Consider the following 11,901-nt stretch of genomic DNA (forward strand, 5'->3'; position numbering starts at 1 on the left):
GGGCTTTTAATTTGAAATCCCAAAGGAAGTCAAATGTACTTGTGAGGGAAACATAACAGTTAGCTTCCGTCAAAGCATGCTGATGGAATTGAGGCAAAAGGAGGAATACATTTGACTCTCTTAATGAATCTAAAGATCATCATCAGTCTGAGGATTTCACAATAAAAGTCTCTTGTTTGCGTCAGCCCCAGGGCATGCTGGGAGATCCCTTGAGATTTCCAACACGGTGGACATCAGGTCAGAGGTCAACCGCGAAGCTCGCTCATGCGGCTCGCCAGCGGCATGCCGCCAACGGCAACCGCTTTACTCCGACCTCAACGGCTTCCAGGTCGGTTCCTCTGAGTTTCTCAACGCTTTTTTAAATTCATGGTCTTTAAACCTAATTTAAATGACATTATACTTGAAGTTTGAGTTACTAAAAGCAGAAATGATGAATAGTTTTGACTAATAGTGGAGATCAGAGGATGTTGAGTGACTCACAGACAGTTTATGTCAGTTTAGTTTCCAATGAAAGTAATCATTAATAGGAGATATGCCCAGGCGAGCACGACGTATTCCCGGTTAAATCTAAGGATGGATGTAAACAGAAAGCTGTGCTACCATTGAATGCTTGTCGTCAAAACATCCAAAACTGTTCGTCATTCTCCAGTCCTTCCAGAAACATCCGGAGTTTGTTTGTGATTGTTTTGGGCTAAAATCCTTGATTATGCGTCACGTTTTCATTAAAAATGTGATGGAATATGCGGGATATTTATGCGATGTTATGCGATGAAATTGAGGGATCGTGGTTCCATCGTGGCTTCATCGCGGGGTTTTCAGCTTTTAGATGATGTTCACGTCACTACATAACGTCACTACATCACGTCACTACATCACGTCACTTCATCACGTCACTACATCACGTCGCTTCATAACGCCGCTTCATAGACGCTCGCTTCATCACGTCGCTTCATAACGCCGCTTCATAACGCCGCTTCATCACGCCGCTTCATCACGTCGCTTCATCGACGCCGCTTCATGACGCCGCTTCATGACGCCGCTTCATGACGCCGCTTCATGGCGTCGCTTCATGACGCGCTTCACGCTACGGCACCAGGGAGAACGGCTGCTCTTGTGTGAAGTAAGCGTAACATATGTGACTTTTTTTGCAACGAGACGTGTTTGAAAAAATGCCGCCCCCCCTCTGTTAGTTTTTTTACTTTTCCCAAAGACGATGAATTACATAAACGGTGGGTAGGGTTGGGCATCATTTGGATTTTAACGATTCTGATTCTGATTCCAATTGCGATTCTTCCTTGAAAATGGTCACATGCTTATTTCACAAATAAGAGGAAAGTTTTATTTTGATTCAATGGTGGGTTGTAGTTTTACAGCTTTCTCAACGTAAAATACAGTCACACTAGAGCGCTGCTTACTGAGCTCCAAGGCTGCAACACAACGAGAGCCTGGCCGCTACGGAAACCAGGACTTGGCATGTTAGATTTGAACCAAATCCTCCAAACGATTCCTGTAAAGAAACGATTCCACTGGAATCATAATTTTTGGAACTGAACTGATTCCTACTTGGAATCAGTTCTCGGTGCCCAACCCTAACGGTGGGTGACAATTCCACACAAAAACTGCCAAACTTCTTAAACCTATCTCCTCCCACATTTTTGGCTCTATTGACAAAAAACTTCGGTAACTTCATCTCCAGACTGTTCTTCACAAAAATACTATTCAGATTTTTTATATATCAAACATTGAGCCCACAGTGCATTACACAGTTTTACTTTTAAAAGGATTTTATCTCAAAAAGGGAGTTTACATTTTTTTTTTGTGAATTGTGTTCTCATCTCTGCAGCCAATAAAAACAGAGCATCTTTAGTTTTTAATTTATTGTTCTTTGTGAAAATAAATGACACACATCTCTGTATTGTCTAAACACTTCCCGCTGCCTCAAGATAGCAATATTCCCAGAATGCACCTGAACACACCTCCCTGTAAGACCAGCAGAATGCACCTGAACACACCTCCCTGTAAGACCAGCAGAATGCACCTGAACACACCTCCCTGTAAGACCAGCACGCCCAGAATGTACCTGAACACACCTCCCTGTAAGACCAGAACGCCCACAATGCACCTGAACACACCTCCCTGTAAGACCAGCACGCCCAGAATGCACCTGAACACACCTCCCTGTAAGACCAGCACGCCCAGAATGCACCTGAACACACCTCCCTGTAAGACCAGCAGAATGCACCTGAACATCACATCACTTCATCACGTCACTACATCACGTCACTTCATCACGTCACTACATCACGTCGCTTCATAACGTCACTACATCATGTCACTTCATCACGTCACTTCATAACGTCGCGACATAACGTCACTTCATAACGTCGCGACATAACGTCACTTCATAACGTCACTACATCACGTCACTACATCACGTCACTTCATAACGTCACTACATCACGTCACTTCATAACGTCGCTTCATAACGTCACTACATCACGTCACTTCATAACGTCACTTCATAACGTCACTTCATCACGTCACTTCATCACGTCACTTCATCACGTCTGAACACACCTCCCTGTAAGACCAGCATGCCCATGGGCCACAGATGGGCGCAGGTGCGTTTGATGTTTAAACCACGTGGGCGCTGGATGGTCTTAAAATAGCAAAAACACTTGCGTCGAGCTTTATGCAGTGCTCCGCTGGGTGCAAGATAGGACCCTTAGTGTTTATTGATCCTTTACTGACTGTTTATTGATCCTTTACTGACTGTTTGTGATGTATAGATGCAGCAGCGGCGGACCTTGGCCAAGCTCCCACTGCAGGCCAACTTCTACCCAATGAGCACAGCTGCCTTCCTGCAGGACTCAGCGTCTCGTCTGACTCTGCTGGCAGCGCAGAGTCAGGCCGTCGCAGCGCTCAGACCAGGTAACGCTGCTTTGTACAGACAGACCAGGTAACGCTGCTCTGTACAGACAGACCAGGTAACGCTGCTCTGTACAGACAGACCAGGTAACGCTGCTCTGTACAGACAGACCAGGTAACGCTGCTCTGTACAGACAGACCAGGTAACGCTGCTCTGTACGGGTTTTATTTAACCAGGAAAAAACTCATTCAAGATGGCCATCAGAACAGACACACAAACATTGAAAACATTGGTTGAAAGAAACCCAAATTTCTGATATGGAAACTTTTCGAAAATGGGTTAAAATTAATTTAAAATGGGTCAGTTGTGAAAGCAGCCTTAAGGTAGGATTGTTTCTTTATATCAGGTTTAATAGAAACATCCGAGGCCCCGGGACGCTTCCCTGAGGAACTCCACATTATTAAAGCCTAACTCTCACCAAAATGCAACCTAGGGCCTTTTTGTGAATGTACCCGAGTCAAACCGTTTAAAAGCATATTTAGGACGGAAACGCCATTGACAGTATTCTGGTTTTTGGGTCAAATGGCCTTTTGAATGGGAGTGCTAGGGACGCTACGATGCTAGCATCAAAATATCTATGTTTAAACCACTAAGAAGGCTCGACACAACATGAGACTTTGCTCCAAGTATCACCAGGGGCTCTACACCTTAACCACAGCACTGACAACATTGGTTGTGTTCAGAGTTTACTAAAAAGAACGGTTTTAACGCCTCACGTTAGCAGTTGTTGTTTACGCTCACCGTCCATCTCGCCAGTCTAAAAATAGGCGATCTCCGAATGCAAATGAAAGGACTCCAGAGGAGAAATGTCATTCTTATATGAGGCTCCTTTTCCAACTACAAGGTCAATATTGCTTTTCACTAACGACAAAACAAGAAATAACCCGTGCATTTATATGGAACTAAGCTTTAGGAGCTCTCCATCTTTACTCTCCTCCCTGTTACGTTGCATTCAGAGATTGACAAGGTGACAAGATGGTTTATTAATGTTTACCAGGAGACTGTCTGTGGTGTTAAAGAGACTTCAGCAGTTTAACTCTGTGGGTTTTGAAGTTGACTATATGTATCGTGGTAACTCTGATTTTGAGTTTGAGAGACCTCTTTATTTAACTTGTGACCTGTGACCTCTGATCTTTAGGCGAGCTGGAGCTGGTGTTGGACCGGCGTCTGCAGCAGGATGATAACCGCGGCCTGGGCCAGGCGTCACCGACAACAAGCTGACAGCCAGTCTGTTCGTTGTCTAGAACGTTAAAAGTATTCGACCTTGTGTGTACCCGAAAAAAGGTAGGAGAAAAACTCTTCAGATTCTGAGATGATGTTGGTGTGTAGTAGGTTATCCCTCTGCGCAAATCAACCCCATAAGCTGTTTAAGCAAAGTTTAGCAATTTTTCTTTAATTTGGTCCTCTGTGTTGCAATAGATTTACCGTACAGGTTTTCAAACACTTGATCAACGTTCTCTATAGTTATGTCCATAGGAGCCATTTTTATGCTGCTGTGATAACTATGATTATAGCCTTTCACCAAGTCTTGTAAAACATCAAGATATCGCATGGTGTTGTTAGCTGTGAAATATCTCCACATTCGGCTTTTTAAAGTGCGATTAAATCGTTCAACCACAGACGCTTTGAGATCGCTAGCTGTGGAAAAAATGTATGATGCCGTGTTTTTTCATCAGAGCCTCAAATCGCTTGTTAAAAAATTCTTTTCCTGCGTCGGTTTGTAGTTTTAAGGGCGTCTGACTCTCCTCAAAAATTGACTCAAAGGCCTCAACCACATCGGATCCAGTTTTTCTCTTTAGAGCACGTATGTAAGCCTTTTTTGAAAACACATCTATGACCGTTAATAAATAATTATATCCGTCATTATAATCTGCTAAGGCTTGCATGTCGCATAGGTCGGCTTGAAATTGATTTAAAGGACGCGGTACGAAAACTCTGTTTCTGGTCAAATGTATTCTGACTGGTCTGTGCAGTGTGTATGCATCCTCTCCTGATAAAAAGTCTTTGACCTTTTCACGCTCGACTGTCTCACCCGTTTCAACATGCACTCCCCTACGAAGGCGTTCTACACCCCCAAAACTACCTGGGTGTGCAGGGTTGTAATAAATATGTTTCATGATATGTGTCTCTGACATGTTGAGATTAGAATGACAGAAAAAGACTGTGCGTTGGTTATTTGAATTTTTTTTAATTAGAATTCAAACACATATACATCAGTGTTACAAAACAATATAATAGAAAAAAACTTCTAACTAAAACAATTTTATGTTAAAGACACAAACACACAAATACAGAAGTGTTAAAAACTTTTAAAACAATTTGTCATAAAAAAAAAGAAAAAACTAATTGTTACTACTACAAAGTGATTATATATAGAGTTTGTGCTAACAGAGAATAATCTAGAGTTCGCTGCATATCAACGTGCAGTTTTTTTGAGTTCATCCGTAACGTTGACAGAGTGGTTGTTTTGCAAGAGTTGACTGATAACATCTACATACAGGGTGTAAAAAACAAGTATGTGCCAGGGATTAACGTTGTCACTCGTTAGTTCTTTTAAAATTTTGTCAAAACTGTCGGACAAAGTAGATTCAACCCCATATGCCACCTGGTGCACCCATGCCTCCCAAGGTGTATGGGGTAAAAAAGTAGAACACATCCTGGCTTTTTCCATTAAGCTCTCCAGTCTCTCAAATGATGACTGTTCGTGTACTCCGGCGTGTGCAGTTTCCCTGAGGGGTGAACATGATTCTTCTCTCTGCAGCGTTTTTATTTTCACCGCTTGGTAGGTCTCTTTTTATAGGGTGTGGTTTATCCCATGTGGGCAGGTAGAAGGAGTGGTTTGTCTCTGACATATGGATGGGGGTGGGTGTAGAGTAGTGTTTTTTTTCATCAGGGTATTATCCCAAATGTGACAGCTGTGAAACAAGGAGGTGATTGTTTCACTGATCTGATCCAACTTTTCACTCCATACTTTAGTTGGTATAACCAACAAAGTCCGGAAAACACCGCATTCAGAATTGAACAGATCCAGCACAAAATACCATTTAGCTTCTTCACTACAGACTCCATCTTTCTTTGACTCTTCTTTATTCTTCAGCTGGTAACTGACACGGAAGAACCAATGACCCTCAGATGAGGATTTTGACAACCAAATAGCCGAAAAGGATTTTTGACCAGATTGCAGAGATTTTTGGTCCTCTTCCACCACCTCTCCGACACTCCTCGGATTGATTGACTTTAACACGCCCCAATCGTTGGAAGATAATGTGGCTACACCCACCAGATCCTGCAGTGTGTTTCCTTCACTTCGCTGATACAGACACAGTTCTCCGGTCTGATACCTAAACATATATCCCCAACTACCATGCTCTCCATAAGGTCTTAAAGACCATTCCTTATGCAGATGCACATTGAGCGGCGGAGGCTTTTGGATCCTGCGCATAAACAGCATACTTTTTCTGGGACCATCTACACCGGACTCTTGTAAAATGGTTATCTTTGTTTCGCTAATGCAAGACGTTGCGTCATCCCCCGACATGGTGAGTGAAATAATCTTATTTTGACTACACACTGATGACATAATGCCTTGTGAGTATGAGGGGGAAAAAAAAAGGAGGGGGGACACGTGGTTAAAAGGAGCCCCCCATATGCTAATTAGGTCTATGTCTGTCTAAGAGTCACGTCATTTAAGTTTATAAGGAAACGTATAATTTGATGCATACCAGAGAGAGTTTCTCACATTTAGGGTCAACCATATGATTGAATGCAATCAGATCGCCATGGCAATATGTCTGGTTTTTGACCTTTAGTGTGAGATGGTTTCTTAAAAGAGGTGTAGACCGTGATCTATACATACCTAGCATACCAGAGAGTTTCTCATATCACCGTGACAAGTAAAAATTTAGACTCAATATACTCCATACCATAAAAGTGTCACTTTAGTGGAATTAAAACCAGTACACATTGTTTTGCCATTAGTGTGAGATGCATAAGAACATTGGATAATTGAAAAAATCTTATTTTGACTACACACAGATGACATAATGCCTTGTGAGTATGAGGGGGGAAAAAAAAGGAGGGGGGACACGTGGTTAAAAGGAGCCCCCATATGCTAATTAGGTCTATGTCTGTCTTAAGAGTCACGTCATTTAAGTTTATAAGAATACAATTTGATGGATAGGAACCCTCCAACCCACACACACACACACACACACACACACACACACACACACACACTTTGAGCAAATTATGTGGAATCCTCCCTTTAGATGAATGAGTCAGTGTTGCTGTTTTTTATCATTGTGAATAAGAACATTGAAAGAATTATACAGAATTATAATGAACTATAATTATATAACGTTATCCTGGATGATGTAATGTCTAGACAGTCAATTCATACGTAGAACAAAGGGGCCTATCCCATACATATGCAAATGAGGGGGCCCCATGGGCACGCGTGGGGAAGGGGGCGGGGCGTGGGAATATGCAAATAAGGTCAAAGGTCAAGGGGGCGGGGCGTGGGAATATGCAAATGAGGTCAAGGTCAGAGCTGTCAAGTTTGACGAAAGGTAGATCCTACTCTCTCTGGCAAATAACACAACACAACTATATACACACAACACAACCATATACACAACACAACTATATACACACAACACACCATATACACACACACAACACAACACAACCACATACACACAACACAACCAAATAAACACAACACAACCACATACACACAACACAACCAAATAAACACAACACAACCAAATACACACAACACAACCACATACACACAACACAACTATATACACACAACACAACCAAATACACACAACACAACCAAATAAACACAACACAACTATATACACACAACCATATACACACACACAACACAACACAACCATATACACACAACCATATACACACAACACAACCATATACATACAACACAACTATATACACACAACACAACCATATACACACAACACAACCAAATAAACACAACACAACTATATACACACAACACAACCAAATAAACATAACACAACCATATACACACAACACAACCAAATAAACACAACACAGCTATATACACACAACACAACACAACCATATACACACAACCATATACACACAACACAACCATATACACACAACACAACTATATACACACAACACAACCATATACACACAACACAACCAAATAAACACAACACAACTACATACACACAACACAACCAAATAAACATAACACAACCATATACACACAACACAACCAAATAAACACAACACAGCTATATACACACAACACAACCAAATACACACAACACAACTATATACACACAACACAACTATATACACACAACACAACCAAATACACACAACACAACCAAATAAACACAACACAACTATATACACACAACACACCAAATACCTTGTTCGTGAGTGAGGGGACAATGGAGCAGGAGATTGGTCGGAGAATTGGCTGCTCCTTCGCGTCGAAAGGAGCCAGTTGAGGTGGTTTCGGGCATCTGGTAAGGATGCCCCAGGGGGGCCTCCCTAGGGAGGTGTTCCAGGCACGTCCAGCTGGGAGGAGGCCTCGGGGGAGACCCAGGACTAGGTGGAGGGACTTCCAGCTGGGAGGAGGCCTCGGGGAAGACCCAGGACTAGGTGGAGGGACTTCCAGCTGGGAGGAGGCCTCGGGGAAGACCCAGGACTAGGTGGAGGGACTTCCAGCTGGGAGGAGGCCTCGGGGGAGACCCAGGACTAGGTGGAGGGACTTGCAGCTGGGAGGAGGCCTCGGGGGAGACCCAGGACTAGGTGGAGGGACTTGCAGCTGGGAGGAGGCCAGGTTTTTTGCAGTTGATGACAGATATGATGTAAAAAGTCTGCTTTTTAAAAAAAAATAAAAGTCTGCCTGCCTCTATGGGAATCTAACATGGGGGGGTACTGACTTATGCCCCCTGTATTTTAAGGAAGAACATTTATTTATTGACGATACATTATTCATTCACAAAGATAACTGGTGTCCTTAAAGGTTGGATTTTCCTCATTTTTTTTAATGAAGGCATTAAGATCAGTTTCCTAAAGATGATGTTTTTATTCCTCTTTTTAGTAACTTTAGCATGGCTTCCTACTTTGTTCTCATGACTGTAGATATGTAGAATTTAAGATAATTAAACTGTAATACAAATTAAAAAGCTTACAATAATAAGTCCAAACTTCAACATTATTTACAGTAGTTCTACCTTATAAATGTACGAATACATCAGAATATTTAGAAATACATTTAAAAAATATATATTAAAATGAATCAAAATAATAATGAAAAATGTAATGAAACAAGAGAGGAACGCTGCGTTTGAGACAACCTGTACAGTAGGAATATTTAACTTCCTCAGTTTCTGTTTTGTTGTAATAGTTTCTGACTTCTATTGTTTCTAATAACAATGAATTATTTGGTTAAAGGGAAGTTAATATTGGACTTCAGCTATATGAACTATTTCACAAGACTTTGGCATCATTTGGGAAAACTTTTGACGTTTTTGTCACTTTTTTTGTTGTTTATCTGGCCATAATGTCCCTTCTTTCCTCCCTTTTTCTGATATTTTTGTCTCTTTATTTAAACGTTTTTTTCACCATTTTTGCCTCTTTATTTCATGGTTTTTTTCAACACATTTTAGCGTTTTTGTCATTGCTTTTTGGGCATTTTTGCTGCTTTTTGCGGCATTTTTTTCAACATTTTTGTGGCATTATTTTAACGTTTTTTTAAAGCCGTTATATAAGATCTGTAAAACATTTGGGAAAAATGATAATTCTGTAGCTTTTTAAGACATTTGTGTCGCTAATTTCCTTCCTGTTTTGTATCTGTTTTCCAACTGACACATAGTGACATCGTTCTGTTGGACTTTACTTTCACCAGGTGGACACAAACATGACTCTGCAGATCTGCGTCTGCAACATGACTCAGCAGAATGTTCACGTTGCTCTGCGTCCCCCTGGAGGATTTATTCTGCCACCTGGTGGCCGCAACCGTTAATGCATCTGTGTTTTATTAAAGGTCCCATGACATGGTGCTCTTTGGATGCTTTCATATAGACCTTAGTGGTCCCCTAATACTGTATCTGAAGTCTCTTTTATATAGACCTTAGTGGTCCCCTAATACTGTATCTGAAGTCTCTTTTATATAGGCCTTAGTGGTCCCCTAATACTGTATCTGAAGTCTCTTTATATAGACCTTAGTGTGTCTATCTGTGTCTGTGTGTGTGTGTGTGTGTGTGTGTGTGTGTGTCTGTGTGTGTGTGTGTGTGTGTGTGTGTGTGTGTGTGTGTGTGTGTGTGTGTCTGTGTGTGTGTGTGTGTGTGTGTGTGTGTGTGTGTGTGTGTGTGTGTGTGTGTGTGTGTGTGTGTGTGTCTGTGTGTGTGTGTGTGTGTGTGTGTGTGTTTGTTTTTATATCCTGGTGGGGTCCATGACCTGAAATATGACTCACGCCATGGGGACCAGTTTTTCCCGTGGGGACCAAATCACGGTCCCCACAGGCACAAGCATTGCAATCAATAGAAAACAGGCTGCTGATATCCCATGGAGTTCATTTTCACAACTTTGTGTGTGCGCCTAGTGGTGAGAGATGGTATTGCGGTGTTTGAAATTGCACTGATGGGGTCATTTTCCTGACAAAAGTGTGTAAGTGTGTATAAGTGTGTATATCATATAAGCTTCATATTTTGTGAATATCTTTGGTCTATGCACTTTAATGTGATCAGACCTTGACATTTTAAATTAGTTTTCCCAAAATCTACAAGGGGGGACCCGTTTAATCATTAAACGTCCTTTCAAAGTGGTTTTATTCTTTGAAAGAAACGGATTATAACATTTTTGTTGGCCTGAATTATAGAAAAAACAACTATAAGCATATCAATTAATAACTAAGGATAAACAACCATTTGTAAATAATGATACAGTGTATATATACTGTGTGTGTGTGTGTATATAAATATATATATATATATATACACACACACTATTTTTTTAATCTATTTGTCTCGAATAGTCTGAGCATGGCGTCAGGGTTATGTGCTCGCAAGCAAATTATATTATTTCACATGCGCAGATATTAGTCTTCACGCAGCAATTAAAAAATCAAGCTGTACAGGTGACTGCGAGCAAGAAACAAGACATTGGGAGAGGTGAAGAATGGCTTCAGCATGTATAAAACAAAGCAGCCAGGATACGGAGCAGCCAACACACGCGTGAGTGTCTGCTTTGGGAGCACTGGAGGGAAATACACGCTCTCACTAGTTACTGTGTTTTCAAAGTGGATTTCTGCTGTGATTTTATTTGCTATGAATTCAATCATACTAAGTAAAAGAGCAGTAAAAACAAAGCATAAAAGTGAAATCAGCTTGTTAAAGGTTTGGATATTGAAAGAATCTACTCTAATGTGTTGTTTCAATCTAACAAAATGCTTGTCATGAATTGCGCAGTGCCCAAAAGTGGTGTTGATTGTATGCCAATAGACATAAGATGAATGGTCCCCAGGAAGGATAACAATTCAGGTTTGTCCCCAGAGGGGGAACAAATTCAGGTTTTAAATTTATATGAGAGTATTTGATGTTTAAAGTGATTTTTGTGTTCACATAAAATTATAATAATTTTAGCAGTTAAAATCATGTCTCTAGACACTTTAGAAAGGGTGGATCCCATCAGGCTGCAGCCTGTCAGAGGTCCCCACCAGGTAATAAAAACCCGTATGTGTGTGTACTGAGACTCAGAGGAACGATCAGACAGGAGTTTGAGTTATTTTATCATCCAACACAACCAGCTCAGGATCAACTACAACTCCCATGATGCTTAGACACAAAATAGCAACAATAACGTCAAAAAGAGCAACAAAACGCATTTCTACAATTTCATGATCACAGCTTCCATCTTTAAAGGACTGGAAGTGGAGGAAGTTTACAATGTTCACGAGG

At 41.2% G+C, this 11,901-nt stretch overlaps 1 long non-coding RNA gene across 1 annotated transcript; it reads left to right on the plus strand.

The window, feature by feature from the left end:
* The first annotated feature begins 305 nt into the window (after positions 1–305).
* LOC144514650 (uncharacterized) lies at positions 306–4,131 on the plus strand. Its single transcript, XR_013501499.1, has 3 exons — positions 306–328; positions 2,790–2,931; positions 4,068–4,131. It is a non-coding gene; the product is annotated as an uncharacterized LOC144514650 (long non-coding RNA).
* Positions 4,132–11,901: the final 7,770 nt, after the last annotated feature.

Source organism: Sander vitreus, unplaced genomic scaffold (genome assembly GCF_031162955.1).
Source record: "Sander vitreus isolate 19-12246 unplaced genomic scaffold, sanVit1 ctg647_0, whole genome shotgun sequence".
In the NCBI taxonomy this organism is placed as follows: domain Eukaryota; kingdom Metazoa; phylum Chordata; class Actinopteri; order Perciformes; family Percidae; genus Sander; species Sander vitreus.